Raw genomic sequence first — 26,772 nt, forward strand, 5'->3', positions numbered from 1 at the left:
GGAAAACACTGATAAGGAGAAGGGACAGGATGCTAGGACATCTGCTAAGACATGGTACTAGAGGGAGCTGTAGAGGGCAAAAACTGAAGAGGAAGACAGAGATTGGAGTACGTCAAGCAAATAATTGAGGACGTAGGTTGCAAGTGCTACTCTGAGATGAAGAGGTTAGCACAGGAAAGGAATTCGTGGCGGGCCGCATCAAACCAGTCAGTAGACTGATGACCAAAGAAAAAAGGTACCTCTCGTTGCTTCAGCGATCTACGATAAACTGCTGTTAGAAATGGAGCAAGAGTAATTATGTATTGGGCATATAGAGCGAGATAACGATCTTGTTGGATTTGATGTCGTGTTACATATCTGGTATCAGGTTAGCCACGTGGGCTCCTTGCTTCCTCCACTCCCTCTTCTCCAGGGACCAACCGGGAATTGATCGAGGTCACCCAGGAGAATCACCCAGGGAATTGTGGTACTTATATTCAAAGTGATGTCGTCATATGTGATATGTCCCCTCCCCTATGGAACAATGAGGATCATGCACTCCCTCCACAGCTTCAACTTTTATAACTGGGAGTCTTATGTGGAAGGAGTTGGTTGGTGGTTGGTTGTTGTGATGTTTAAGGGGGACTAAACAGCGAAGATCATTAGTCCCCCATTGCAAAAACAGGCGAGACGAAAATTTACGCAGCAGGTAAAACCCCAAGGGGGAAGAGACGCCCCCCCCCCCCCCCCCGCCCAGGTCACTGAAAGAACACAAGTGGAAGGAGTTACTCAGGAGAATAGGGAGAGAAACAGGCTCTGTCTAGTCATTAATAGCAAATTACATTAAGTCACGTCACTTGAGTTACATTTTTAATAACAACATTACGTTACACCAGCAGAGAACAAGCCCACACTGCTATTTAGGTACTTCCATTTTTAAGTATTTTTCCTTATTTTGCATAGTTTCCCCAATTTTGCGTATTTTTCACCCATTTTTCACGAGTTTCCTATTCTATACTTGAAGACAGTCCGGAGCAGAGGGAGAGATTGTAGGCATTGTCTAAATGTTTATAACAAATTATGTCGCTCTAGCCCTACTTGTTAATAAGAATTTAGTACTATGTGGCAACAGTAGAGACCTCATTTAGGTTAGTATGTAAGCACTCTCAGTTATACTTATTTTTCGTATTTTCCTCAATTTTACGTATTTTTCACCAACTTTCGTATTTTTATCTGGTGTTCTTCAATTTTACGTATTTTGTCCAATTACGGGAGTTATGTGTCAATACCACGTCGCATTGTGTCACGACGTCACATCATGACGTCAGCTGCACAGAGTCGTGCAGCGCCACATCACATCGACCTCATGATGCTCTCAGGATGGTCCCGATTTATGCATTACTGCTAAGTCATTGCTCCGTTACTACTGCGTGATGTTATCACTGCTAGAAACGAACGAGTTGAAAGGAATGGTCATGTCGATGACAGCACTGATAATTCTATAAGCACTATCGATTTCTAACCAAATATATCGTACAAGAAATATCACACTACACGATTTGATTATGTGACGTCATTGCAAAATTCTGATGCCTATAACCAAAGACACTGTGTGTGCATCTAACTTCTAACGAGAGGCGTGCGTTACCTACGACAGCCCCAGAGAAATCATGTCGCCTACTGGAGGCCAGATCACCTCTCAGACGCCGACGTAGACGTATTGGTGTGTAGCCGCGAACGACGATGGTCGCATACACAGTGACCAGTAATTGCCGAGAAAGTTGCGGTTGGTGCGTAACATTGCTGCTTTATCACTTCTGGCCGAAAGATCTCCCGCTCGCGGTAATAACGGCACACAGATCCCAAGTCGTAGGTGGGAATATCAAGTCTTGTACCCACCTAGATTATGAGGAACTCCTCCCCTGTGATCGTGGGATAATGTCATGGAACGAGTCAATACATGAAATTATAACACGATATTAGAAAGAGATAAAATGAAATATAAAGAAACATATTCAGGTGACAAGTCGTAAGTTTAAATAAAGAAAATCAACAAAGTAACACTGAAATTTGCTTAATATTTTAGCTCTTTCATGAGCTCCTCGACAGAGTAGAAGGAGTGAGCCATGAGGAAACTCTTCAGTTTAGACTTAAAAGAGTTTGGGCTACTGCTAAGATTTTTGAGTTCTTGTGGTAGCTTATTGAAAATGGATGCAGCAGAATACTGCACTCCTTTCTGCACAAGAGTCAAGGGAGTGCATTCCACATGCAGATTGGATTTCTGCCTAGTATTAACGGAGTGAAAGCTGCTAACTCTTGGGAATAAGCTAATATTGCTAACAACAAACGACATTAAAGAAAATATATACTGTGAGGGCAATGTCAGAATTCCCAGACTATTGGAACGTATGAAAATATGCGAAGTAGACTACTTTTCGTGTTGAAGTGTCACTTATTTCAGATACTGTTCTAATGGTAAATAAAGCAGCATTTAGTTGCTGAACAAGATCCTGGAGATGGGCTTTCCACAACAGCTTACTATCTATCCGAACGCCTAGGAACTTGAACTGTTCCGTCTCGCTTATAATATGCCCATTCTGTCTGATCAAAATATCGGTTCTTGTTGAGTTGTGAGTTAGAAACAGTAAAAACTGAGTCTTACTGTGATTTAGCATCAAATTATTTTCCACAAGCCACGAACTTATTTCATGAACTACATTGTTTGATACCGTTTCAGTATTACACACAAGATCCTTCACTATCAAGCCGGTGTCATCAGCAAACAGAAATATTTTTGAATCACCTGTGATACTAGAAGGCACATCATTTATACAAATAAGAAACAGCAGTGGCCCCAGCACCGACTCTTGGGGAATGCCTCACTTAACAGTGCCCCATTGGGACTGAACATCACCTTCTGCTTTCTGTTCTTAAAGTAAGAGGCGAACCAATTGTAAGCTACTCCCCTTACTCCATAATGGTCCAGCTTCTGCAGTAATATTTTGTGGTCAACACAGACAAAAGCCTTCTTTAAACCAAAGAAAACACCTAGCGTTCGCAACCTTTTATTTAATCCGTCCAAAACCTCACAGAGAAAAGAGAATATAGCATTTTCAGTTGTTAAACCATTTCTAAACCCAAACTGTACATTTGACAGCAATTTATGTGAATTTAAATGCTCCAGTAACCTTGTATATACAACCTTCTCGATAACTTTAGCAAACATCGATGGCATGAAATAGGTCTAAAATGGTCAACATTATCAATGTCTCCCTTTTTATAAAGTGGCTTCACTACAGAGTACTTTAATCGGCCAGGAAACCGACCACTCCTAAAGGAAAAGTTACGGATATGGCTAAGTACTGGGCCAACATACATAGAACAATACTTCAGTATTCTGCTAGATACACCGTCATATCCATGAGAGTTCTTGGTCTTTAGTGATTTAATTATTAACTCAATCTCCCTCTTGTCAGTATCATGGAGGAGCATTTCAGGTAACAGTCTCGGAACGCTTTTTTCTAAGAGCGCTATATGATTTCCTGTTGGGACTAGGTTTCTATTTAGTTCACCTGTTATATTCAGAAAGTCATTATTAAATACTGTACATATATGCGACTTATCAGTAACACGGACATTCCCACTGCTCACTGATTCTATATACTCGACCTGTCTCTGCAGACCAGCCACTTCCTTTACGACTGACCATATGGTTTTAATTTTATGCTGAGACTTAGCTATTCTATCTGCATACCACATACCTTTTTCCTTCCTAATAACATTTTTAAGCACCTTACAACACTGTTTCTAATGGGCTGCTGCATTTAGATTTTGACTTTCTAACGTTTTGATATAATTGCCAGTTTGTTCTACAAGATATTCTTATCCCTCTAGTCAGCCACCCAGGCTGCCTGTTTGTGCTAGTACCCTGTTTTGAAAGTTATAACGGGAAGCAACTTTCAAAGAGCACGAGAAAAGTCTTGAGAAAAGCATTATATTTATCCTCTACTGTATCAGCGCTATGAACATCTTGCCACTCTTGATCTTTGATAAATTTACAAAGGTCTCTACAGCAACTGGATCAGCTTTCCTAAACAGCTGATGTAGAAAAAAAATCTTTTAGAGTTAAAATTTGTGCATTATGATCTGAAAGGCCATTCACCTTTTTGCTAACAGAATGCCCTTCTAGTAATGAGGAATGAACAAAAATGTTGTCTATGGTTGTTCTACTGTTTCCTTGCACTCTCGTTGGAAAGAATACGGTTTGCGTAAGATTATATGCATTAAGGAGGTCTGCCAGCATCCTCTTCCTTGCACAGTCACTTATACAATTAATATTGAAGTCACCACATATAACTAACTTTTTGTATTTCCTATAAAGTGAACCAAGAACCTCCTTTAGCTTTAGCAAAAATGTTGTGAAATCGGAGTCTGGGGATCTATAAATAACAACAGTTAGAAGTTGAGCTCCGTTAAATTTAACCACACCTGCACAACATTCAAACACCTTTTCAATGCAGTACTTTGAAACATCAATTGACTCAAATGGGATGCCGTTTTTTTACATACATGGCTCCACCACACCGCAAAGAGCTCCTCGAAAAGCTGCCAGCCAACCTGTATCCTGGTAAAGGAAGCCTCTGAATTATCTCCTTATTTAAGAAGTGTTCAGATATACCAATAATTTCAGAGTCAACATCTATAAGCAGTTCACTAATTATGTATCTAATACCTTGTATATTTTGATGAAATATACTAATTCCTTCATTACTCGGATACCTAAGCTTTGTCAAAAGTGGTTCCCTTGTTAGAGAGACTTCCCTTAAGCAGGAATACCTATCAGCTGACTTCAATCTAAAAAAATGTGCAGCTGTAACACCCACTACTGCAGGAATTTTCCCATGAGTGATCGCACCCACCCCACCTATGCTGTCACCTATAAGCTTTGCCAACCTCCCCTTCCCATACCTGTTGAGGTGCCGGCCATGTCCAGTGAAACCCTTCCTGCTGATAGACTCCACCGACACCACTGAAATGTGACCCATACTTTCTGTCATCAGCGCACCCCCAAGTCTCATGTTATTACGCCTGACGGCTGTATTAAGATGAGACCGATCGTGACGCTGAAACAGTTCCACGAAATACACATTCGTGTTGCCAGTCTGAGTGGCTATCTTTTCCAGGTCACCATCTATGTCATACTCCCCATCCCTATCAATACTACTACCAGCCCCACCCACAATCACTACCTGATCCTCTTTAGTAAAATCCCTACATAACCCCCCTATGTTAACAGTCACCTGAGCCAATCCTGCATTAGGCTTCACAATGCTGGTGACCTGGTACTCACTCCCCAGCACTTCCTGCAACTGCTGGCCTACACTTCTGCCATGAGAACTACCTAACAGCAAAACCTTCTTCTTCCTCTTCGACTTTGCAACTGTTCTAGCCACCGTAACTACTGAGGTCTGCTGCATACTTCCTACATCTAAAGCTACTAGAGATTCCTCTCCACTAGACTCTGACAGTTGGTCATACCTGTTGTAAACACCAATAGTAAAACTTTCTGAAAATCTTCTTCCCCTAGCAGATCTCTTGCCAACAGCCAGCTCCCATTCCCCAACCCCCTTCTCCCTCCTCATCCTAACTAGCTCCTCCTGTGCGTTTTTCAACTGCACCTGAAGAGCACACATCTTACGCTCCTGCTCCTCTATCAACTTACTCTTGCTACATAACCTGCAGTTCCAGGAGAGGATCTCACCAGAATGGCCATTGGCTTCCCCACTGCATTCCCCCTAGTGAAAATACTTCGAACAAATCTCACACCGCAATCCACTACTCACGAACCTACGGCAAAGCCCACACTTCTCACTCATGGTAAAATTTTACTTTTACTAAGTTCCGCTACTACAATAAGAAGATGTTAAAAACCTGACTACAATAATCACAAACTTACTCTACAAGGGAAGTAACTACTATTATTAAAAGTATTAATAAATAACAAATGTGAATATAACAAAAGACTAATACAGAAAGGGAATCAAACGTCTAATGACACAGTAACGAAGCTGAAAACAGTTCTCAAAAGGCTCTTCTGAAGTTATTACACCACAAAACACAAAAAACTCCGGTTGAATACTACTAAAGGTCCTAAATAAAACACTATACACAAACAATTAATTAGTACTTAGCTTTAGATGCGCCGCTACAGCTGCAACTGGTCAGCGCGGAATGTAAACGTAGGTAAGAGGTTACGTTGCTCGATACGAAACACTGACAAATATCAGGTCACAACGCAAGAAAGGCAGAGGTGAATGAAGAAAGCACTAATAAGTCACTTATATAGTAAATGTTATCACAAAAACCACGTAAAATATGTATCTGAAACCTAAAAATATATAAAAACTTGGAGAGCGATCTCACACGCAGTCACTCGCTTATGTACACGCAGTCACTCGCTTATGAGGGTATGAAACACCTCGTACAATCGTGGCCTCCAGGTCACGAAGGGAAGAGATCCCCATGTCTGCCTAACACTACGCCAGGCCATCGTCCCAGGCGTGGAAGAGAAACCTGAACGATTTATGTGTAACATTCTCCGACCTAGCAGCTCTCACAAATGACGCTCAATCATCCAGGGAAAGACCACCTGTCGTAACTTGTCGACACTTTGTTTTGCATATAAACGCTGCTAACAGTTTAAGCGCCAAGCACTCCCCTCTTCGCTCCTCCAACCTTCTCTCTCTCTCTCTCTCTCTCTCTCTCTCTCTCTCTCTCTCTCTCTCTCTCTCTCTCTGGACTACCGCCTACACAAACCAGTCATTACCCGTAGAGGAAATGTGTGGACTTCTTTGCGGATAAACGTTGCCAACAATTTAAGCACCAAGCACATCCCTCCTCGCCACACTTTCTTTCTGGACCGATCAGAAACACACTCCCCTCCTCCTCCCTCTGACCATCATACGGTTGAAATTAGCGTGGGTGACTTCACTTTCAGCTAGGTGGCCTCCCAGTTAGAATGAAGCCTTGTAACAAAATAAGCGACTTTATTTAACCTGGCAAGATTAGGGCCATCAGGAGCTCTCTTACATCTAACCAGGCAATCTACTTATTTTACATTCATATGTTTTAGTAGGCATGTTAATCTACATCTAGTACAAGTAAAAGTGAAAAAAAAAACAATTACAAAGGCACACTTGTAAAAATAAATACATATAGAGTTTTTATTCGTAGACGATAAGTACTGTTTTAATTAGACATTATGAAAGAGACAGATTTTGAATAGAAGTGCTGGCAGCAGGGAGTAGGAGAGAGACTGATGGTGAAGGGAGGAGAAGAATAGAGACATGACGAAACATAATTAAGGAAATATAAAGAAAAAGAAGATTGCGTGGCTAATAGAAATAGACGAAGAGGAAGAAGAGAAAGGTGCAAGATAGGAGACACTAGCTTTGCTATTTGACAGAGGAGAGGATTGGCCATGTACATTAATTTAGTGGAAAACATTATGAGGATGATAGTAGGAAATGCTTCAACTTCTTCTTAAAAGCAGCAGGAGATTGAATTTTGCGCAAGGTAAGGGGCAGTTTGTTCCAGAGGCGGACAGTGGCAACTGAGAAGGAGTTTGCAAAAGTTTTAGTTTTGTGAGTGGGTACAGATTACCAAATAAGAGTGACCTCGTGTTACGATTATGATGGCATAAAAGATGTTTAATCTCTGAAGCAAGGTACTGGGGTGCTTGCGCGACGAGGAGTCGGTGAAGTAGACAAAGAGTGTGGTAGTCACGCAATTTGTCCGGCTGCAGCCACCCTAGCTGGGAGTATGAAGCACTAACATGATCATATCGGCGAATGTTGCAGGAGTAACGCACACAGGCATTCATGGTTAGTTCTAGGCGTCTTTTTTTTCACTACTCATGCCTTGTTGATCACAATAGTGGAGGTTCGGTAGAACGAGTGATTGCACGAGCTGGCGTTTCAAATCCCGTGGAAATACGGTACGAAACTTTTTGAGAGCATAGAGACAAGCAGACGTCTTCCGGCACACTGCGACTGTATTCTCCGCCCAGTTGAAATGCTCATCCAAAGTTACACCCAGGTTCTTAACTATTTTCTGATATGGTATTGGAATACCGTCGAGCAGAATAGGAGGCAGCCGTTCGCGGAAATCTGAACTTATTAATTTCTGATGGGCTATTAAGATTACTTGTGTCTTTTTTACATTTAGTTTAAGCCCCAGGTTTTTCGCCCACGTCACTACTGAAGACAGATCATTATTCATCTGAGCGATTGCAGTGCTTGTATCTTCAGGTCTGACTCTTAGGTAGAGCTGGAGGTCGTCGGCATACAAATGATATTTACAGGAGGACAGAACCGACGAAATATCGGTGACATATAAAGAAAACAGGAGTGGTCCTAAGACTGACCCTTGTGGCACTCCCAAGGCGACATGTGTCCAGGAAACTTTTTCATTTACGCACACAAGACATTGCTGTCTGTCTTTTAAGTAGCTTTCAAACCATCTCATTGGACTATCTGAGAAGCTGTTGCAGTTTTCTGAGTAATATCTCAAAGTTAACAGTGTCAAAAGCTTTGCTGAAGTCCAGTAGCGTCAATATTGTTGGCATTCGCCTGTCGATCGCATATTTCAGGTCGTCAGTTACTTTAATTAAAGCAGTTTTTGTGCTCTGATGTTTACGGAAACCGGAGTGAAATTTGTCATATTGGTTGAATTCATGAAGGTGTTCAGTGATTTGATCATGAACAGTATATTCAAGCGCTTTGGAAACAGCAGGCAGTATGCTAATTGTTCGGCAGTCACTAGGCAGTTGCGGGTTTTAGATCTTAGGGATGGGTCGAATTATGCTTCTTCTCCGTGCAGTGGGGTATATTCCGTTCACGAGGGAAAAATTAAATATGTTAAGACAGATACTAAGATATCGGCAATATTCTTAATCATGGTTATACTGATACCGTCATTGCCTGTCGCATCAGAAGAGATTCTCATTACTGCTTTTCTTGCCGTACTTGTTGTTACGTGTTTTAGATGGAAGGTATCGTTGTTAGTTATCCAGTTAGGGGATTCTTGTGGACGGTAATTATCAGCCGTGTGGGTATTCAGAGGCACAGAGAAGAATTCATTTAATTCGTTAGCTGAGCCATGAAAAGCAGTTTCCGATTTTGCCTTTCCGAACCCCATGCTACAGAGATTCTTCCATAGAGCCGTGGGTGTCAGATCGCTGCATACAAGGGAGCGAGCGTGCCTGATTTTAGCATTGCGAATGCATTGTTCCACTCTTTTCCGTAGCTTTCTATATTCTTCGAAACGTTCGGGTTTCGGGTCTGCCTTGAAACACCTGTGGACAGCATCCCTATTATTCATCATTTGACGTAATTCAGTTGTCAGCCATGGAGCTGGAGGTTTTCTTACACGGATTGTGCGTACAGGTGCATGTTTGTCATAGAGGGCAGTGAGTTTATCACCAAGTTCATTAATTTTGCCACCGATTGTAGGTTCTCTGATTATTTGATGCCATGAGATTTCTGAGCAGTCGGTTGTTAGAGCGTCAAGGTCAATACGTATCATGTTCCTACAAGTTATGTAACGCGATTTGATCCTTGGGGGCTGCACAGAATAGGCCAGGAATATTACATCATGTGCTGAGAGGCCTGGGGCCGAAGTTTGACCAACATCTCTTAAAATGTGCTATAAGCCTCTGTATACTAACCACGGGTAAATCCAAGTATGATATGTAGTGTCGACTGATCGATAGAATCCCAAAGAGACACCCTGCACAGCCAGCTCACTCATATATTTGATACGAAAACTTATCCGTGGATTACTGATGAGTATCCCTCAAACTTGAACTGAACTGGTGAAGAAACATATCACCCCTCCCCCTGCCTTACGGGTGACCTGTGCCTGGTACGTCGGTGAAAAAATTTAGCGAGCAAATTCAATCATAGGACCACGTCGACGGTGGACGAGATCTTGCCGACACGTAACTCTTGCAATATTACAGCGTGGTTTCACTGTACGACTCGTAAACAGTTGCGGAAATAATCATATAAGACATTAGCATTATCAAAACGAGACATAGAACTGGTCACATTGCAGCAGAAAATAAACTCGCCCAGCGCACAAAGTCATAGACTGGCAGAGGTCACGACACTATAAAATGCGAGCTTAGATATCGAGCATCGTGTACCGATAAGCGTATCCCCCAAAAGACCAGTTACCAAAATGATTAAAAAAATGCAAAATGGCCGCTGGAAAAGCGTTCCTGATAACAGTGCAGTCAACATCATATTTATGACCAGATGCTGCTCGTATCTGCGGGCGCTACAAACTCAGGAATCGCGCGGGCCGATACCGCCACTGCGAACATCCAAGCAACCCTGGGAATACAGCGCTGGTCAACATCTCTCTCGCACGTCCCAGAGCCTCCAGCCAGTCACTTGAAGCGTCTTACGCAAACTAAGAACTTGAGGAGTGACTGACCGTCTATGATTAGGAGTAACAGTCCAAAATTGTTTTCCAGCTGCTTTAGTTTGTAGCGCAGCCTGGGTCGCAATGTTTGACAGTTGAGAAAATCTAGCAAGACACGTTCATAGGATTTGTCGAACTGAAAAAAGCGTTCGACAGTGTAAGATGGTGCAAGTTGTTCTAAATTCTGAGGAAAATAGGGGTAAGCTATATGGGGAGACGGGTAATATACAATATGTACAAGAGCCAAGAGGGAAAAATAAGTGTGGATGACCAAGAACGAAATGCTGGGATTAAAAAGGGTGTAAGCCAGGGATGTAGTCTTTCGCCCCTACTGTTAAGTTTGTACATAGAAGAAGCAAGATGGAAACAAAAGAAAGGTTCAGGAGAGGAATTAAAATTCAAGGTGAAAGGATATCAATGATAGGATTTGCTGATGACATTGCTATCCTGAGCGAAAGTGAAGAAGAATTACATGATCTGCTGAATTGAACGTGCAATCTAATGAGTACAGAAGATGGATAGAGAATAAATCGATGAAAGACGAAGAAGTACTGAGAAGTATCAGAAATGAGAACAGCGAGAAACTTAACATCAGGATTGTTGGTCACGAAGTAGATGAAGTTAAGGAATTCTGCTTCCTATGCAGCAAAATAAACAATGGCGGACGGAGCAAGGAGGACATCGAAAGCAGACTTGCACTGTCAAAAAGGGCATTCCTGGGCAAGAGAAGTCTACTAGTATGAAACATAGGCCGGCCGGCGTGTCCGAGAGGTTCTAGGTGCTACAGTCTGAAACCGTGCTACCGTTACGGTCGCAGGTTCTAACCTGCCTCGGGCATGGATGCGTGTGTTGTCCTTATGTTTGTTAGGTTTAAGTAGTTCTAAGTTCTAGGGGAATGATGACCAAAGAAGTTAAGTCCCATAGTGCTCAGAGCCATTTGAACCATTTTTTATGAAACATAAGCCTTAATTTGAGAAATTACCTTTGGGGCATAGCATTCTATGATAGTGAAACATGGACTGTGGGAAAACCGGAACCGAAGCATTTGAAATGTGGTGCTACCGACGAATGCCGAAAGTAAGGTGGATTGATAGGGTAAGGAATAGAGGAGGTTCTGCGCAGAATCGGAGAGGAAAGGAATATGTGGAAAACACTGAAAAGGAGAAGGGACAGGATGACAGGACGTCTGTTAAAACACTGCGGAATGACTTCCATGGTACTAGAGGGAGCTGTAGAGGCAAAAACTGTAGAGTAAGACAGAGACTAGGTTACTCCAGGAAATAATTGAGGACGTGGGTTGCAAGTGCTACTCTGAAAAGAATAGGTTGCCACAGGAGAGGAACTCGTGGCGGGCCGCATCAAGCCAGTCAGAAGACTGATGACCCGAAAAAAGAAAGAAAAAGCCGAGGATCGTCCAAATGCTGCCGGTAATCTCTAGAAGCGTTTTTGATAAAGCTGCCGGTGCATCGGCCGTCGAATGCGAAGCAGACAGCAGAGACTGTCAGAATGAAACTATTCTAAATTTAATTTATATTACACGTCTGTGAGTGGCGCACAGTCTAATTAACAAAAAACCATTATTTAGTAGCAAAAACAATCAATATTTGTACTGTTTACAATAACATCAGATTCACAAGCAGTCAGCCTCACACATATCTTAAGAGCTCCGACAGCACGATGTCATCGATTACTAAGCACAAGTCACGTAATATCGGAACCTAATACTTCTGAGAAGACCGGTAGCAGAGTCTACCTACACAGCTTTAACAAGTCTGTTGCGCTAGAAAAAAAAAAAAAGGTTCTGCAACAAATATGTCTTAACTTGAGTTATATTTGTTATCATGATGCGGATCATTAAAAATACGTTCTGACAATATATGTAGTGTTAAATTACGACCTAACATATTTCAGGACAGGCTCACACAGATTCCTACGAAGAAGAAGAAAGAGCTATTAACAACCAGCGTGTTTTATAAGGTTGCTTACCACCTTCGTAGCACTAACTATTTTATCGCTGTATCACTTTACTAAGCGGATGACGTCTCGTACGTCTAATATTTCTTCGGATTCATATGTATGTAAAAACTAGATTATCACCCATTAAACCAACCTGGCAAGGGTCACAGACTATTGATTTAATTTCGTATCTTGTCGTAACATACCACAGTAATCCTAAACATGTTATGTACGTGATAATCATTGATTCAGAGACCAGTCATAGCTACCACCATACTGACATTAGCATAGTGGAACAGTGACACATTTGGAAAGACGATGGTCCTATCAGAAATAGCTGTGAGACCATAAGAAAGCTAGTCTCCCAGTCTTGAATCTAGAGGACGTAACGAACCAGACGAAATGATTTTCAATCATTTGGCAGACTAATTTTGAATTCCACCATCAGCATGGCTAACGATATGCCTGCTTCGTGTAATCTATTTACACGTTAAAATTATAGGCACACAGCAGTTTATTTTTAAATAAACCATTATAGGTGCTGATCGTCTTTGTTTAAAGCAGAGAATGAAGATACTGCATTCTATCTTTAAAATTACAGTCTTCCGCAAAATGTACACATCCAATTAAAAACGCCTTGAGTGAGTGATTATTGCAGGTTGACGTCGATCATAGAGGTGGTCACATTGTTGGGACTGGATCATGTGCCAACCTCTTGGTGGAATTGAATGAAAGTGTGGGAGCACGTTGCCAGATGCCTTCCAACCGTGCATGAAAAGCAGGACGTCATATGTGTGTCAGTGTGACCACAGCGCCAAATGAAGCAGTTGAAGGAATGGTTAAACACAGTAGATGTCTATCAGCGAGCGGTTATGGTGCACTCTGCTGGTGTTTTCCATTACCATGACCCAAGACAATATTTGGAAGACTTCACATAGGGAAGAGCCATGCGGAAACTGGAAGGAGGACGAAGTGTTACAAGTGTCGCTCAGGAGATTGGTGTTGTTCACAGTACTGTTTCACGCGCATGGAGAGCGTTTCGAGCCACAGGCACTCCTGTCCAAAGGAGATGAGGTGGTCGACCACTTCAGCCACAACAGTAGGCGACTTAAAAATTGTGCAAGGGACAAGAAGAGATCTACGTCAAACAGCGGGTACAACTGTCGGCCTGCAAGGGTCACAACCTTACATTGCAGAATGGTAGGGTGACCGAATTGTGGGGGTGGTCTCTTTGCCTGATCACTAATTTGTTGTACTCCGTTGACACCCATACAATTGAGGTATCGTTTGCGATAGGTTCGAGAGCATAGGAACTGGACCAACGAGGAGAGTAGTTGCGTGCTCTTCTCGGGCGAGAGTAGATTCAGTGTGAGTAGTGATTCCGGGCGCAGCCTCATATGCCGAGACGGGGAACACATAATGCACCCAGCAAGATTATCGAACATGATAGGTTTGGTGATCCATGTGTTATGCTATGGTGAGTCAAGACGTTGCATGGGCGTCCTGACATCAAAATCATTGAAAAAAAGTAAACTCACTGGTCAACATTATTGTGACATACTATTCTCTCTAGAGGGGTGCATTCGCACCTGACTTAATTTTTGTGGGTACAGTACGCTACCGCACTGAGCAGCCCAGGTGGAGGAGCTTTTGGAAAGAGATGACATTAGAGGAATGGAACTGATCCCCCCCGCCCCCCCCCCCCCGACTTACATCCCATAGAGCACCTGTAGTATGAGTTGGAGAGACGTACTATAGAATGTCCACGTGCACCACACACTATCTATCAGTTCTCACCAGCGCTTGTGCAGCAATAGAATACTTTAGCACGGGAATTTCTTAGCGAACTCGTGACCAGCATGGCAGCACATTGCAGAGTATGTATCGCCCTATCAGTCTGTGCTAGTATTCGTAAAAGTGTGGGATAAGCACTGGATTGTTTCACAGAATGCCAGTATGATCGCCAACACCAAATGATTTTTGCTAACGATGATTATGCAGTGTAGCAGCAAAAAACCATGATGGACACACTCCCAGTCACAAGATCTTCTAAATGTGACAGAGCTCACACTATATCGTGTGTGCCTGTTGGGTGAGGTGGGGGCCAGCAGCAACGATCAACATGCATATTTAGTGATGTATGTTTACTGAAATATCAGCCAAGATGTTTATAAAAATAAGAGATGTAGCTGCCAAGCACGACAACAATGTGGAAGAACATTATAGAGCTACCCTTCGATCGCTAATATATGCGGATGACTTTGATATCTTTTTAAGTAGAACTAAGACGTGTATTTCGATCAAATTATGCACATAATCTAGACTTATGTCCACAGCCCAGTGGTTATGCACCATGTGTGGTAGTAGTAAAAGGCTCAGAATACATTTTCTTTTATACGAGCACATACCAGCTGCACGATTTGGATTATTCGATTTCCACGATAAATATTAAAAATTTGGATAGTTAATATTTCAAACACGTCAAACACTGTTAATAGATGATTCAGATAAAACATCCTGGTAAAGTCTTAAAACCCATTTGGTCACAGTCTCTAAACGCAGTTGTAATTGCATTCTTCGACGTGAATACTCCAGGGCCACCGGATAGGCTAAATCTGACAATATCTTCTGTATTTATAACGGCATATTAATGGAGGAAATTCACTTTAAAGACACCCAATTCACTTTATAGCATGAGAGTAATCGTTTATTTAAATTATAATACATACGACGGTTAAACGCATAACAGTAAACTGCTACAGAACATCGCAGCCACGGGTAAGCGTACAACCGACACTTGCCAACATCTGAGGAGCACCCCCTCCCCCCTTTTTTTGTCTCTCTCCAGTGATCGTTAATTCTCCTCCATAACACTCCATTGTATATGCGTCGAAAGCTCGAAAGCAATGAAACCCACACAACTGATACCATCAGGCAGAACAATTCGAAAATGATTAAATGTGCGATAAATAAGTTTAAATATTACTGTAACACACACACACACACACACACACACACACACACACAAAGAGAGAGAGAGGGAGAGAGAGAGAGAGAGAGAGAGAGAGAGAGAGAGAGAAATAGCGGGAGTAGGCCAATTTCATCATGTCTCTCTCATGAATGCGCGCCATCGTCCCGCTAGTAGGGGAAATGCGCTCGTTTCCGCTCCTATAGCTGCTCTTACAAATTCTGTCGACCGATTACCTCATGTGCATAAGTAAACTATGTGCTCGAAAGTATCCGGACGCCCCAAAAACTTACGTGTTCATGTTAGGTGCATTGTGATTCCACCTACTGCCAGGTACTCTATATCAGCGACCTCAGTAGTCATTAGACATCGTGAGAGAGCAGAACGGGGCGCTCCGCGGAACTCACGGACTTAGAACGTGGCCAGGTGATTGGGTGTCATTTGTATCATACGTCTGTACGTGAGATTTCCACAGTCCTAGGTCCACTGTTTCCGATGTGAAAGTGAAATGGAAACGTGAAGGGACATGTGCAGCACAAAAGCATACAGGCCGACCTCGTCTGTTGACTGACAGAGACCGCCGACAGTTGAAGATGATCGTAATGTGTAATAGGCAGACATCTATCCAGACCATCACACAGGAATTCCAAACTGCATCAGGATCTACTTCAAGTACTATGACAGGAAGGAGGTGAGAAAACGTAGATTTCATGGTCGAGCGGCTGCTCGTAAGCCACACATCACGCCGATGAACACCCAACGACGCCTCGCTTGGTGTAAGGAGCATATACATTGGACGACTGAACAGTGAAAAAACGTTGTGTGGAGTGACGAATCACGGTACACAATGTGGCGAATAGATGGCAGGGTGTGGATATGTCGAATGCCATGTGAACATCTGCCAGCGTGTGTTGTGTCAATAGTAAAATTCGGAGGCGGTGGTGTTTTGGTGTGGTCGTGTTTTTCTGGATGGGGGTTGCATCCCTTGTTGTTTTGCGTGGCACTGTCACAGTAGAGGCCTACACTGATGTTTTAAGCACCTTCTTGCTTCCCACTGGTGAAGAGAAATTCGGGGATGGCGATTGTATCTTTCAACACGATCGAGCACCTTTTCATAAAGCACGGTCTGTGGCGGAGTGGTTACGTGACAGTAACATTCCTGTAATGGACTGGCCTGCACAGAGTCCTGACCTGAATCTTGTATAATTCCTCATTGATGTTTTGCAACGCCGACTTCGTGCCAGGCCTCACCGACCGACATCGATACCTGTTCTCAGCTGTTCTCAGCCAGGTGTCCGGATACTTTTGACCACATAGTGTATATCTGTGACGCAGTATCGGTTTGGAGGAAGATGATGCAAGATTTTTAAGAGATCACTCATACTCATAGCTTTCTAGGAAAGCGTCCACGAGTTCTCCTCCCAGGCACTTTGATCAAGTGTTAATATCGCATCTCGATTGCACTACATCTACATGACTACTCTGCAATTCACATTTAAGTGCTTGGCAGAGGGTTCATCGAACCACAATCATACTATCTCTCTACTATTCCACTCCCGAACAGCGAGCGGGAAAAACGAACACCTAAACCTTTCTGTTCGAGCTCTGATTCTCTTATTTTATTTTGATGATCATTCCTACCTATGTAGGTTGGGCTCAACAAAATATTTTCGCATTCGGAAGAAAAAGTTGGTGACTGAAATTTCGTAAAAAGGTCTCGCCGCGACGAAAAACGTCTATGCTGTAATGACTTCCATCCCAACTCGTCTATCATATCTGCCACACTCTCTCCCCTATAACGTGATAATACAAAACGAGCTGCCCTTTTTTGCACCCTTTCTATGTCCTCCGTCAATCCCACCTGGTAAGGATCCCACACCGCGCAGCAATATTCTAACAGAGGACGAACGAGTGTAGTGTAAGCTGTCTCTTTAGTGGACTTGTTGCATCTTGTAAGTGTCCTGCCAATGAAACGCAACCTTTGGCTCGCCTTCCCGACAATATTATCTATGTGGTCCTTCCAACTGAAGTTGTTCGTAATTTTAACACCCAGGTACTTAGTTGAATTGACAGCCTTGAGAATTGTACTATTTATCGAGTAATCGAATTCCAACGGATTTCTTTTGGAACTCATGTGGATCATCTCACACTTTTCGTTATTTAGCGTCAACTGCCACCTGACACACCATACAGCAATCTTTTCTAAATCGCTTTGCAGCTGATACTGGTCTTCCGATGACCTTACTAGACGGTAAATTACAGCATCATCTGCGAACAGTCTAAGAGAACTGCTCAGATTGTCACCCAGGTCATTTATACAGATCAGGAACAGTAGAGGTCCCAGGACGCTTCCCTGGGGAACACCTGATATCACTTCAGTTTTACTCGATGATTTGCCGTCTATTACTACGAACTGCGACCTTCCTGACAGGAAATCACGAATCCAGTCGCACAACTGAGACGATACCCCATAGCTCCGCAGCTTGATTAGAAGTCGCTTGTGAGGAACGGTGTCAAAAGCTTTCCGGAAATCTAGAAATACGGAATCAACTTGAGATCCCCTGTCGATAGCGCCACTCTAAGTATAAATGCAGATATCCTATGTGAGCATATAGTATAATGATTTTCTTCCGAATTTAACATTTTCCACATTATTTAGTATTTATCCATGTTTTCCATATATAACTGCTACAGAACATAGCAGCCACGGGTAAGCACGCAATCAGCACTGACCAACATCTCAGGAACCCCCCCCCCCCCCCCCCCAATTTCTCTCTGTTCAGCGATCGTTAATTCTCCTCCAAAACATTCCATTGCACTCCAAAGCAATAAAACCCCCACAACTGATACCATAGGACAGAACAATTCGAAAGAAAGGTTAAATGTAGGATAAATTGGTTTACAAATTACTGACACACACACGCAGAGAGAGAGAGAGAGAGAGAAATAGAGAGATTATGTCAATTTCATCATGTTTCTCTCATGAATGCGCCATCGTTCCTCTAGTAAGGAAAATGTGCTGTCAGTCCCTCTGCTATAGCTACTGTTACAGATTCTCTCGACAGATTATCTCATCTGCATGAGTATACCGGTGACACTATACGAGTTTTGAGTAGGATGATGCAGTGTTTCTAATAGATCACTCATACTCAAAGTTTTCTAGAGTAGCGTCCAAGAGTTGTCCTCCCAGACACTTTGATCAAATGTTTATGTCACATGTCGACTATACTCTAAGTATAAATGAAGATATCCTATGTGAGCAAATACATGATTTTCTACCGAATTTTTAACATTGTCCACATTTTTAAGTATTTATCCTTTTTCATATATAAATGTACAAATATATCCTTATTCCATACATTACCATGTGTACCTGACTATTTTTTACGTCATCCAGCTTTGATACATAGCCCCAACCGAGCCACGGTATATAGGTATACTTATTTCTCCAAATGGCAACACTAATGCTAAAACAAAGGATTGCTGTTGGAGGTAGTGTGTCGACGTTACTCAGCTGTAAACACGCAGTATGCTGTTTTGCGAATAGGCTTACCACTCCATCCCTTCACCGACACCAGAGGTATCGTCATATGCGGCGGGGACGGCGGTGGAGACAGAGGCGGTGGAGGCGCCTTAGGTGATGGATATTACTAAAGCTGGATCCATAACGCGTAACGCTGGAGGATATTACGAGTATTATTAGTCGTAGATCCAGGCCGAATCCACCTGTTCCAATAGCAAGGGTAACGGCTGGGTGCGTCCATCTACACAAAAAGATTCTTGGATATGTTCTGTACGGATCCACCCACGTATGGTCCGAGGTATCGTCCGAAAAGTGGATCCGCCAGCGAAACATGTGATGATATTGTTCGGGCTAGACCCAGCAGGCTGGAAGGCGAGGAATATTACTCAAGACTTGATCCATCGTGGGATACCTACTGTCCAGATCAGCCTGCGCAGGTTACAGGGTGAACCTTTGGGAACATTAATTCTTGGATAAAGTTCTACATGGATTCACTCACGTATGATCCGAGGTGTTGCTCGAAAGGCGGGTCCGCCAATGTTACGTCTGTGAACATTGTTGTATCTGGATCCAGCGAGTAGTACGCCGGAGAATGTTGTTTGGGACTAGATCCATCATTCGGTTCATCCGGTGCGGATCTGCCTCCGCAAAGTAGTTTTTTAAGTCATTAACAGAAGGAAAATCGCTTGCCACTTTCCGAGGAGTTGAAGGATCGTCTTTATTGAGATCTGGACTTCACGTCCAAAACTATACTGGAGACGGAAGTTGGGTTTAGGCGTACGCCCTGAGATGAAAATTCAGACGTTTTAATGGAAATTAATCTCCTCGCCCTAAAAATGCATGTCAGTCAAAATCGAGTACCAAATTCAAGCTCATGTTTTTTTTCGATACTGAGGACATAGTGCGCAATCAGTGTATGCTCAAAAGGGAGCAACTGTAAACGTCGAATTTTACAAAGGTGTTCTGCAATATTTGCGAATAAAGGGACCCTAAGACGAGGGTGATTGCTTCCTACTTCATCATGACTACTCGTTGTGCAAACACCTCGGTTTTGATTCGCGAGTTTTTGGCCGGGAAAATTCTTAATATCTGTCCACATCAGCCTTGCTCACAAGATTTAGCATCATGCTACTTTCTGATCTTCCCAAAAATTAAATCCGTTTTGACACCATTCCTGGTACTGGGACGACATGACAGAACAGCAAATAGCCCTTCCAAAAGAAGTCTTCCAAAAATGATTGCAGTCATTGATTCAACGTAGGGATAAGTGCATTGCTGGCCAAGGACAATACTCTGAATACTCTTACCTCTTTGTTTCTAATAATATCATTCACTGTATTTTTTGATCACATCTCCTCATAGTGCTCTAGAACTGTAGATATTTTAGTATCGTGAATGCATAGTACTGATACATATACGAGAGTCGTTCAATGAGCAATGCCCCATATTTAAAAAAAAGCAGTTACGTACATAGACAAATGCCCTTGTTGGTGCTTCACATTTGATGTTTTTCCTGTGCGCTGGTGAAGTTTCGAATCGTTCTGGCAGATGGTACAGCCGTAGTACAGCGTCAAAATGGCGTCTACATACGACTTACATTACAAGCAGCGTGCTGTTATTGAATTCTTGTGTGCACAAAAAGAAATCGTGGTGAACATCCATAAATGCTTGTGTGCTGTGTACGGCGACGCTGCAGTTGATAGTACAGTTGGCCGATGGGTAAAGAAAGTTACAACCTCAGGAAATGTAGAAACAGAGCTCCCTGATCAGCCACGCTCAGGACGTCCTGTCACTGCTACTGCTCCAGTCATGCTGAATCATTAGGATGCCGTTATTCGTGCCGACCGTCGCATCACAACTCGACAATTGGCTCTACAGTTTCGGTCAGCATTGGAAGCATGTCTGGAATATGTCTTTCGGATGTTTAAAGAGGTGTTCACGAAGGGTTCCACGAATGCTCACAGCGGACCACATGATTCAAAGAAAGGCCATTTCATCTCAATTGTTGGAGCGTTTTGAGACCGACGAAGCGGCCTTTCTGCACGCATCCTTAGGAGAGACGAAAGCTGGGTGCAGTACTTTGCGCGCCGAGCGGTTCTAGGCGCTTCAGTCCGGAACCGCGCGACTGCTACGGTCGCAGGTTCGAATCCTGCCTCGGGCATGGATGTCTGTGATGTGCTTAGGTTAGTTAGGTTTAAGCCTGAGAACCCAGTAACATATCTCCAAATTGGGTTGGACATCATTGCCTCATCCACCCTACAGTCCAGATCTAACACCCATCTCTTTGGGCCGCTTAAAGGTTCTCTACGGGGAACACACTTTGACGATGACGAGAGTGTCAATCATGCAGTGAAAACATGCCTACACTTACAGGCTTACGGAGAAGAGCTTTTGCCAGCAGGAAATACATGCTCTTCTACGACGTTGCCGTATGGCCATAGAACGTGATAGAGACTACGTAGAAAAATAGGACATGAACAATACATGTTGATGTATATTGTCACCAAATTCTGACTCTTCACAAAAAATATGTTCTGCGAAAAAAATGTGAGGCGCTACTTATTGAACGACCCTCGTACATAAATACACGGAAATAAATATGCGGCGTGACGGCATTTTGGAGCAAATCTACCTGCCTGCGTGCATACTGTTGAGGTCACCATTGATAACCAAGTCTGCATGTCAACTGCGTTGCGATGCTCACTGCAGCTGCGTGGAATTTAAGATTTTCTGATCTGTGGCTGCATCGGGATTTTCGTGCTTCCTTCTCCTGCATAACCTTGTAATTAAATTACGGAAATTTATGTCAGTGCGTTAAACAATGGAACAGAACTACTCTATGATTATGAGCATGTAAAATCGTTTTGACAAACTATTTATAAATTCGTTCTCCCTCTCTCTCTCTTTCGCTTTGGGGATTTACCTTTTCTTGCAGTGAAAAATCTGTCATTCGCAACGTTTCCCTTTTCCTACAGAAAATAAGAATTTATTTCAGTAAATTCTCTTCTCCACTTATCCTGCAAAATGTGCTGAATGCACGTGGAACCCACATCATTCGAGAGAATGGAGCATTCCCTGAGACAGTGCTCGTTAAAACGAAAAACACGAGAAAGATAATTTATTTCCATGATTGTACATGTCTGTATGAAAATTTGTGTCTTTTATATTTTCGATTGAAAATTTTGTGAGAGATTGCTATTAATTTCATTATAAGGCACTTACTTCGCAATTCTTCTTTCAGCATTGCTTAATCTGTGAAACACTGAATTCATTAAAAGAAGTTTCAGAAGTAATGAAAGTTCAAAATTATTTCGGATGTACCTATATATGTAAATATGACCAAAATGATTATGTAGATATTTACATCAAATTATTTCGTATTTGTATAAATGATGTAAATGATTCTGTAGATATCTGTATAATTGTGCAAAATGATCCTGTTGCTCCTTGAAATTAAAATCGGGGAAACTCAGAATGATAAGGAGTACTAAAAAATTTCGAGCCACAGAGTGAACGATAATTTATTCTTCAGCACAGAAAAGGTATATGTCAATATGAATCAGTAAACCATTAAAAAAAGTCTGACAGATACAAAGCACACAAATCAATACAGTACAAGTTATTGAGAAGTTTGTTTCACTGAAGAGACATAGCTATTTCTTATATCAGAACATAATTAAAATGTTGTTAGGAATCCCTCAACGTACATCCAACATCATGCGTAAAGTTGAGTTTCTCATCAGTATCCAAGAAATCAGGATGAAGAAATAACTACACAATTTCCTTAACCTCTCTCAGATAAGAAACTAATACTAGAACAGGATTACTTAATATAGGCACACCACATAAAAACCAATGTCATCACAGTCAGCTATGAGTACACACATTAGATATTGATGAATCAGTTATTTAGAAAACTTGACACACTGTTTATTGCTGCGCACGTTGAAACTGAAAGAAGTTGCGCACATAGTTAAAATACAAGCTACACTGAAATAGAATTATGCACACTCTTAACTTTGTGGAATACCTTTCTTTAGTAACTTTCCATTAATAACTACAGAAAGATGCTAATAAGGTACGAACAAGTTAAATTGGAAGGAACACACAGCAAATGTTGTGGGGAAAGCTAACCAAAGACTACGTTTTATTGGCAGGACACTTAAAAATGTAACAGATCTACTAAGGAGACTGCCTGCACTACGCTTGCCCGTCCTCTTTTGGAATGCTGCTGCACGGTGTGGGACCCTTACCAGGTAGGACTGACGGAGTACATCGATAAATTTCAAAGAAGGGCACCCCTTTTTGTATTATCGCTAAATATGGGAGAGAGTGTCACGGAAATGATACAGGATTTGGGCTGGACATCATCAAAAGAAAGGCGTTTTTCGTTGCGACGGAATCTTCTCACGAAATTCCAATCACCAACTTTCTCCTCCGAATACGAAAATATTTTGTTGACACCGACGTACATAGGGAGAAACGATTGCTACGATAAAATAAGGGAAATCAGAGCTCATACGGAAAGATATAGGTGTTCGTTCTTTCCGCGCGCTATACGAGATTGGAATAATAGAGAATTTTGAAGGTGGTTCGATGAACCCTCTTCCAGGCATTTAAATGTGATTTGCAGAGTATCCATGTAGATGTAGATCTAGATGCAAACCTTGTGTCTCTATGCTAACAAAAATTACACTCCTTATTTTGCTGATGACGGTCCAGAATGAAGAAAAATTGATGTTACGCCCACTATTAACAAATATACACTTGAAATATTATTTTCGCTTTCATTCATGATCTGCTGAAGCTATGCTGCTTCCAGACGTATTCCCTTTTCGTCAGGCGATTCCAGAAATGCCAGCTGCGGTAACAAGTAGGATGTACAACCAGGAAATACCGATAGAACGCGTCCTACTTTTATCCTCGGTCATTATAGATTTACAATTAAAATCCGTCCTGTTCTTTCGTGAAACTAAGTTAGCTTGCTGCCAAAACAATATTTTCCAGTTGGAAATGTCTGCTACAAATATGCAGCAGCACAGCAAAAACCAATATTACTATCCTTTATCAGAACAATTACGTCAGTAACAAACATTCTACTGCCAGCTTTGTACTAATCTTGTGATCTGTGGTGCTGAATTACGAAACAAATGATCTTGGCACTTTATACATAACTGCTTTTAAAGGCAACTAACAAATGTGGTGCAGTGGAAACAAATAACGCATGACGCATTCATCATCATTTACTTATGCTTGAATGATGTGTAGGCACAAAATCGTTTCTGAGTATAGCAGCAAGCCAGAGATTTCTCAGCTTCTCGCATTTGGGAACTCGGAGCAGGTGCACTCTCATTTCTTCTTGGGATTTATAATGCCCCTAATATAGGGAATACTGCACCTGTAACCGATACTTTCAACAACACCTACAGGCGTATACTACACGCATCTAAGCCTTTCAAGTGGCACACACTTGCAACAAAACACACTCGCGAACTGAAGGTTCGAATAACAAACGGTCAACAGTCAGAGACGTCCCGTTCAATATGCCGCTGTGCGTCGGACTGTATCTAGAATTCTTTGGTTGGACCCGTATTTAGATGCAATTATTGAAAGTAAAGCTCCGATTGGGCGGAGTTGTAAATACTAAAAATCTTTTTTCGAGAGTTTCAAAGTATAAACTTTAATTAACTTCCTATCTGCGCCTGAGAAATACTACTCAAACCCAAAGTCGTACTTATGGACATTTGTTCAGTGTTAAAGGTAATTGATATAAGTGCAGAAAACATCGTTTTCCAGGATATCAAAAACACCGAGCTAGTCGTAAGAATAATTTGCAAACATGTAAATAAAGTCTGAATGTTTTAGTTTGTTAACATTTTCAGGTGTGACAATAATTTTGAGAAAACGTGATCAAACGAATTTGTTTCTAATTATTCGAAGTCGGGAAAGATATAAATCCATTTTGAGTTATACAGTGCCATAAATTCAGGCCTTAAAGAAGTTGTTATGCACTTACAATTCTTCTATAAAATTCCTCTAATTATTTCACTAAAAAGTAAGAATAACACGTTTTTTTCTTTTTTATTTGTTTCAGTCATTGATATTATAGAAAGCAAGCTCGTAAATTCTACTGACCTCGCGTAATACCTAGTGATTCCTCATTTTAGAATCAATTGCTTCTCCCAGTAAAGGATGTCGCTACAACTTTTCTTGCATTAAACAACAAGATTTTCTTTTGCGATACGCAGCGATGGATACTGGCCAACAGCAAACTTCGAGATGTCAGTCTATCTTCTTGAGGAATTATCAAAGAATAAGAATCTTTGTCCTGCCACACCTAAAGGCTTCTGGGGTCGAGGTGTACCACACTTTTTTATATTGGAATAAAATCACTAACTGGGGCTGAGAAGCTGTGCTCAGACATAAGAAACTTGTGTGCTATGGGGTCAGGGGTGCTGTTAGAGACAAGACAAACAATAAAGTCAGACATCCTGTTTTTGAGCTGCTCTGCATAGTTGTCACTGAACAAACAAAAGTTCAGGTGCTAAGTTCCATTAAGTGACTCTTCACTTTAAATTCGGAATCAACACCTTACCAACAGTCTACCAAGAAAATCAATCCGTTCTTCCTGGATTATCTTTAGCCATTGAAACACTGTTTTGAAGACGTCTCCAACAGTAAAGGAAAGTGAAAGCTACGAATGACACAGTAGAAACGCGTTAGAATTTTTTTCTCAGTTGAGGAGTGGTCAAAAAGCATAACTAAAAGTTGACGCGATCATGGTTTGTTGGTGTTTTTTGCGATTTCTTACTGCTCCTTTTTTCTTTACTTGTGTGAGGTTTCCCACTGTCTCTTGTGCTCCAGATACCATTTCATCCATCCTTAACGTTTTCTGATTATCTGAAGGCTTGGCTATTCATTTCACAAACTGCAATTTCGTCCACCCGTAACATTTTCTGGTGATCTGAAAGCTTGGTCTTAGTGCGTAGATAATTATGGAGGAAATACATTAATTGCCTAGTTTTGGCACTTATACCAATCTGCTTTCCAGTCTATATTTCCGGATCCTTGATTAAGAGTCTACGATTTTATAAAATACTTTTCTTTGCATTTCTGACAGAACCTGTAATTCGTAGAAGACTGCTTTATCTACTGAACAACATCTGAGTAATATGTGCAGGGTATGGACTTGAACATCGAAACACTGCGAGAAATGAATGCTTAAACATACATACAGACGCTAAACAACTCTGTAAAGGGCACTGTTGTATTTGACCAAGAAATACACTTTTGCGATGCCCTCAGTTTGTTGCAAGTGCCAGTCGTCAGAACAGTGTTCCGTCTAGTTGTGATTGCTTTATGTCTGTGTTAAGTAAATTCGAACGTGGGCAAAATGTTGGTGCTCGTATGATGGGTGCTTCCGTAACGAGGCTGGCCGTATCGAACATTTATACCGCACACAGGGAAAGGAGTAAAGCAATATCTATTAAGTCACAACACGGAGGAAAGTGTGTGATGAGTAACCGTGACAGGTTGTTGAAGAGGAGTATGATGAGGAATAAGAGGACGGCAACTGCAAAAGTCGTTGCAGGACTGAACGTCATATTCGCGAGTTGTGCCAGCATTAAAGCAATACGAACTGAACTGAATAACCTTGGAACTGCTGGACGAGCTGCGATTCCAAAACCACACATGAGCGATGCAAATGCCAGGAAAACGTGGTGCCAAAGCCACAAAACCTGGACTGTGGAGCAACTGAAGAAAGTCTTGTTTCACACTGTTTGCAACTTCTGTCCGAGCCTACGATGCACACTACCTGCTGCCAAGAGTGAAACATCGCGGCGTTCCTGTGGTGATT

This window comes from Schistocerca gregaria, chromosome 7 (assembly GCF_023897955.1).
Source record: "Schistocerca gregaria isolate iqSchGreg1 chromosome 7, iqSchGreg1.2, whole genome shotgun sequence".
Classification (NCBI taxonomy): domain Eukaryota; kingdom Metazoa; phylum Arthropoda; class Insecta; order Orthoptera; family Acrididae; genus Schistocerca; species Schistocerca gregaria.